This window comes from Amblyomma maculatum, chromosome 2, assembly GCF_055883805.1.
Source record: "Amblyomma maculatum isolate TAMU_Amacu chromosome 2, ASM5588380v1, whole genome shotgun sequence".
In the NCBI taxonomy this organism is placed as follows: Eukaryota; Metazoa; Arthropoda; class Arachnida; order Ixodida; family Ixodidae; genus Amblyomma; species Amblyomma maculatum.
This window is the reverse complement of record NC_139345.1, coordinates 150,726,832-150,732,831: the sequence shown is the minus strand read 5'-3', so window position 1 is coordinate 150,732,831 and position 6,000 is coordinate 150,726,832.

Below are 6,000 nucleotides of genomic sequence, written 5' to 3'. Positions count from 1 at the left end.
CAATGCACGACACCCTTGTGTAGAGTGTTCGAGCAGTGCGCACCAGGCAGGTTGAAACGAGCCTACAAAGCAGCCCGCGATGTTCGAACGACGCGCTTTGGCCTACCTCGGTTGCCGGTCAGTGTGGCTCTCTTTCCACGTAATCTTTGCCTCAAAGAGCTGGAAGCTACGCAGATGGTGCCATTCCATCCCAAATGAGCTGCTTGAACGCTCTGCACAAGAGGAAAGTATACTGAGCATTAAAAGGTCTTTTTTATTCTAATGCCTCTTTATTTATTTCGTAATCATTGCACGCTCATATGACATTCGTTTAGGAGAAAACCGGCTTCAGCATTCACCTATATTGAAACAAAAGTTAATAAACCTACCAACAAAGCTAGAGGCGTCAGTATAGTATTTGGGAATTCCCATTATTTCCTCCTCAGTAGATATTTTTGGGATGACTTTGTAGGCGACGCCTGAAAATACCTGAGCTCGTTATCATCACCATTGTGCACTCGAACAGCGCAGTTGACAAAGCCGGTATCGTCCATGCCTCTCTCCTATGTAGGAGAGTGTTTCGGGTTTTCCAGTATGCATTTCCACGAAATCAACGGCCTTTAATCCGTACAGCGTATTTTCCCAAGCACTTCAATTTAGATGTCACCTTTTTCTTTGTATACGAGATGCTGTCCTGAAAGAAATGTCCATTATGCCGTTCTTTCATGTGAAAATTGTTAGTACAAAAAGAGACGTCGAATGCCCTGTACAACATTCAGATTTCTCACCATTCAGCTTCGTAACATAGGCTGAATAGATAAAGCTTTGCCGCGGTAAACCGCTTAAAGGATACGCAGTAGGAATTTCGAGATTTAATAAAGAATAATGGTTAGTAACCGCATTGATGGCGGTGGGAATGGATCATGTTACTACGCGTTCAATTTCAATACACAAGAATTGCCTCATTTTATGCACTAACCCGACTTGTAACAATTAATAACCTCTCCTTCACAACTAATCCACAGCCACATCGATTCTTACTTTTTAATCTGGAACAGTTGCAATGCTACTTGTCATATGTCTGGCAGTTAGAGAAAGAAGTGATTTTCGTTTTTTCGCCCGCTAGAAGATTCACTTATGCTCTTAGAAATTCCAACAGCATCAGCCGGTAAACCACACATTCTGAAGCTGCAACCCTTGTTGGCACATGAGGCTTAAAATGGTGGGGAGACCTTTTAATCTAGGCCATGGTCAACAACTACTCGTTGGGAGAAGCGGAGATATTGAGCTTTGCTATTTTCCTCGTTCCTGATGCTCGAATAACGGCATGCACGTTCAAGTTTCAAGGCCAGTTGTGGTATATTGTTTTTCTTATGATCATAAAGGAGAGACGTTAGTATCGGCGGCCTTTTTAGATTGCGGTGGAACCAGTTATTTAGAATTGTAATAATTTCCAAGTAGGTCTGCTTATCTGCGCATTTGTAAGATGTGCGAACACGATTTGTATGCACTTAGCTTTGTCAGAGCAACAAGGAAAAGAGTCGTAGTTCATTTTCTTTACTATCTCCATTCTTTTTGCGGTGGTGAGATACGTATTGGAGACGCTCATGTGAACAAAACCTGCCACAATAGTGACAGCAGTAAATACTTTTGCGTTTCGAAGAAGGCGTTCCACAGACATTCCCGCTGGGCTCATCAATAAAGCCACCGAGTGATTCGTACAGCGAGGCAGTCGGCGCCACCAACCTACTTCAGTGTAATTATCAGATCTACGAACTCTACTTATGTGCATTACTGACGAACCCCTGTGCACACAAATTTTCCAGGGCTATCACGGGAGCGGGATAACAATTGGTTTAAAAGAAATTGTAGACGGGCTAGATGGTTTTCAGCTGCAGCTTCTCTCGTGTGCGTGTGTATTTTTTTGCGCTAAGAACGCCGTCTGAAGTGGGATAACAATTACACCTAATCACTGTGTGGCAGACGTTTACACACTGCTCTATCCCACATTTTTCCGGAAGAACAGCTGATGCGGCAAGTTACGCAACTACGCCAGAAACGAATTTTTCAGGTTTTTTTTTTTCCTTTTAGCGCTTTGAGCATGTTTGAGCACGGTAATCAGTGGGTTGCCAACACTCATTGCAACCACTCATCGCTGTAATGCTAAATCTGCATTATAGACTGTCTAGTGTACTGCCGCTACCTCTATCTTCCTTTTCAATGCGGACAGCACGGCTAATGCGTCCCACTCTTACTCTACCCTCTGCCGCGTTCCAGCGGTTGTCCGTTGTGTTCCAAAAGCAAACTTCCATGCGTTGGCTTTTTCGTAACGCTTATGATGTGGAAACGCATGACGTGTGAAATCAGCAAGCAGTAGTAGTTGCCTATGGCTACTAGTCGCTTCAACAATCACCAAACTAATTCCCATCCCTTAGGTAATCCGTTACGAGTTAAATGTAATCGATTACTTCTAATTACATTTTTCAGACTTTGTAAACATTCGGTTACAATTTTAGAAAGTTGGACTTCTGGACTATTCAATACATTTGAATTAATTGACGACTACTATCAGTCACTTTGTGTAAAAACAAGTAGTGATCTACAGCTTACGATTAGGGGCCTCAACTAAGGCAAGAAGATGGGCCTGTCGGAGATGTTTTGCGCGTGGCAAAGTGACAGCGAAAAGGCTGCAGAGAAGCATCACTCGTGGTCATATTCGAGCTAGTGCCGATTCACCGCCGTCCTTACGACAGTTCCCATTTGTCATCACATATATCACGCATCCGCTCTCTCGTGGTCCTCCGTTCTATAAGACGGCTCTGAAACTATGCTTTTCACTATGTTTAATTCAGTCGATTGCACACAGAGCATGAAGCCGTGGATATATCTCAGGAGAGTGCCAAAAAAAGGATTCCTTTGAAAATACCACTGATGCTAGAGTATTCTGTAGTATCATAATAAACATTACGTGGAGGATTCCATGAAAGCAGCGGGTACCATTTTTGTGTTACTAGTTCATAGTTTGCTCCTCAAGGTTTCCTATGAAGTCTCCGGTAAGACTACACAGTCAGAATAAATCGTAAAAAATGTCTAGACAAGTTCTCTTCACCGCGTGCGACGCAGCCGTTGCAAGATATGGTGAGGTTTCGATGTACTAGAACCGAGTTTTATGTGCGAAAGCTTTTGCACGAAGATGAAAACTGATGGAGACGACGACGCGCAATGCCCAACGCGAGAGATTGCTCTGGTCCAAACGTGGGTTGATCGGCTGCGCCGATAGTTAGGATGTTCCGTGCTTGCTTCCCAAGGCATATTCTTGGCTTCGATCTACTTCGGTCCAACAGCATTTTTTAGAGTGAATTTACAAGTAGACATACAAGCGTTGGTTGAATTTGCTGTGTTTTATGCGAGGTTTCACCTAGTCAGTCCGATGATATTATGTGCAAGCACTATTTTATTTACCTGCACCAGGACACATGGGCTGTGACGTCGCAAACTGGGGAGCCAATCAAGGGTCAGGCACAAGCAAGACAACTGCCCGTCCCTAACGATACTATGAGTGTTTCGCAATAAAAAAAAAAACAACATTGCGAAGCTAAGCATACCGGACAATGCAGAAGGCTATGCAACGGAAGGTAGTAGGCGTAACATTAAGACATCGAAAGCATGTAGAATGCGTCAGAGAATAACTCGAGGTAATGACGTTGCAGTCGCTAATTCTAACTAATTCGATTTCAAGGAAACAAATCGTAACAGGGGAAGGCAGGACGTTGGGTGGGAAATTGAGGTTGAGGAGTATGCAGTGGCTGAGTGGGTGCCGCCAGTTTAAGACCGAATTAATTGGAAGATTACGGATGGGCCTTCGCCCTGCCTGGAATATAGCCCTCCTGATGGTGATGAAGAGGCTGAGCGGCTTGGCAAATCAGTCAGCCTGAGCTCATTGGCATTTGCTATCCGAGAGGCGTGAGGTGTAAGGCGCCGTATCTATGCATGGAGCGCCGGCAACAAGCTTTGCTCTTTCAGCAGCGATTTGAAGCGGTCTGGAAAAACCCTAGCGCGTGCAGCTGGCCGTGGCTGATAGAAGTCCCTCAGTGCGACTGACTCCCCCTTCCTCCCATCTGACCTACAAATAAAGTGTAATAAGGAAATATTAATTGAGTCATTACCCCGCTCGAGCAGAATCATACGGCTGTTATGGAAAGCTACACATATTTATCAGAAACTCATAAGTTGAGAAAGCTTTATATCTTTCTTTTATTTGCGCATAGCTGCGTTCGGAAGCATGGGAGTAATTTCTAGGTCACTACAAATCTACTCCAACCTGGGGTAGAAACCTTCAAATACCAAAATTAAGAGAGCGTTTGATTTGTACTTAGTGCTTCTTTATCAAGCGGTCAGTTGCAAAACGTGTGGCCTGCCCATGCAAATTTCTGCGTGGTCTTCTTTCGGGACTGACATGCGCGCGAATGGAAGTCGACGAAGACGGTGATGCACAGCGTTAGTATGTGGCTTAACACTTCGATGGCTTAGGTGCTAATTCAGCTGTCAAGTTCACGCTCGCTTGTATGCTATTTTATCTCCCACCTTTTTTGTTTATTCTGCGCACGTCGCGTGATGCACAAGTCCACAGTTTGACGACGGCTCAATGACTTCAGCGCCACCGCACCTGAGTGTCTTGCCGGAACTTCGCCGGCGCGCTATCTTTCATGGTGCCCCGGTGACTGTAATTTGTGGTTGATTACCTCTGCGCCTGACTGGTTTATTACAAGCATCCACCTAAACCGTAAGAGATAAAAATACGTCAAGCCCTTTCACGCATTCGGAGTGCAATTGCCGCAGGCGATATTTCTAGGACACGTGAAGCACTAGCATTGATGTACAGCCGCCCTGATTTTTAACAATATAGCGCGAGCGTCGACCAAACTGCTGCTCAGCGCCTTGTAACGGCGATAAGCGTGCAACACGGCGAGAGTTCACGCACGCGCATGAAGAGAGAGCGTCTTCTGCTACGCTGTTCGGATCACAGACACACGCCCTGTCACAATATCTGTTTGCGACGTTCACATTCTTGCGCATGCACGAACTCTCGCCGTGTTGCACGCTTATCGCCGTTATAAGGCGCTGACCAGCATTTTGGTCGATGCTCGCGCTATATTGTTAAAAATCAGGGTGGCTGTACAGCCTTTGTCAAAAATATATGGCCCAAAGGGTTCGCTTCTAAGCGCTCTAACTAAGTCTCTGGAAGCAATACTGGGATATATAGGTAAGCCTAGAGAAGAATGGGAACTAGATTAGTCGTCTGCTAGATTCCGAACGGTACAGATGCTTACTGAGCCCCGTTGCGGGGTTTAGAAGCGAAACCCTTGGGCTGTATATTTTTCCCAAAGACTGTACATGTGGCCCAGGCATGAAGGTTCTCTTACGTTGTAATCCTTCCCTTCCCTGCAAAGCCTACATTGAGAAAGTGTTCAGTGTGACAGTTCATCTCTCTACAAGTAACGGGCGACAATTTGCAACAGAGTCGTGTAATTCTTGTCCTAAAGAATTTGTACTCTGGCATTACACGTTTTAAGGGAACTTACATAACAGTGATTAATTGCTTGCCTATACTTCACCAATTACACTTTAGAGGCTGCGACTTGCCGCTGTAATATGTATTTCAGATAAATAATTGTAATCGGCTATTTGTTTATTTGAACATGAAGAAGCTGCAGTAAACGAAGTGAGCTTGGGGGTTTATCTCAAGAAACCTGACCACTTAACAGCTTCCCGCACAACCAGACCTTAAAAAATGCAAGAAATGTCGTGACGGTTATAAAAAAAGTGACGAGAAATAAAAGACCATTATAATGCAAGAGAAGTGGAACTAAGAATAAGTGCCCGGTGCAAGCTGACATCTTGGATATAAAAAACCAGCACGTAACTGAGTGCCAAAGGATTACGTAGGTTACATCGCAATAGAGCAACCTTGCGCCAAGGCTGCAATCGGTATCAGGGTATTGGACGACCGGCTTAATTGAG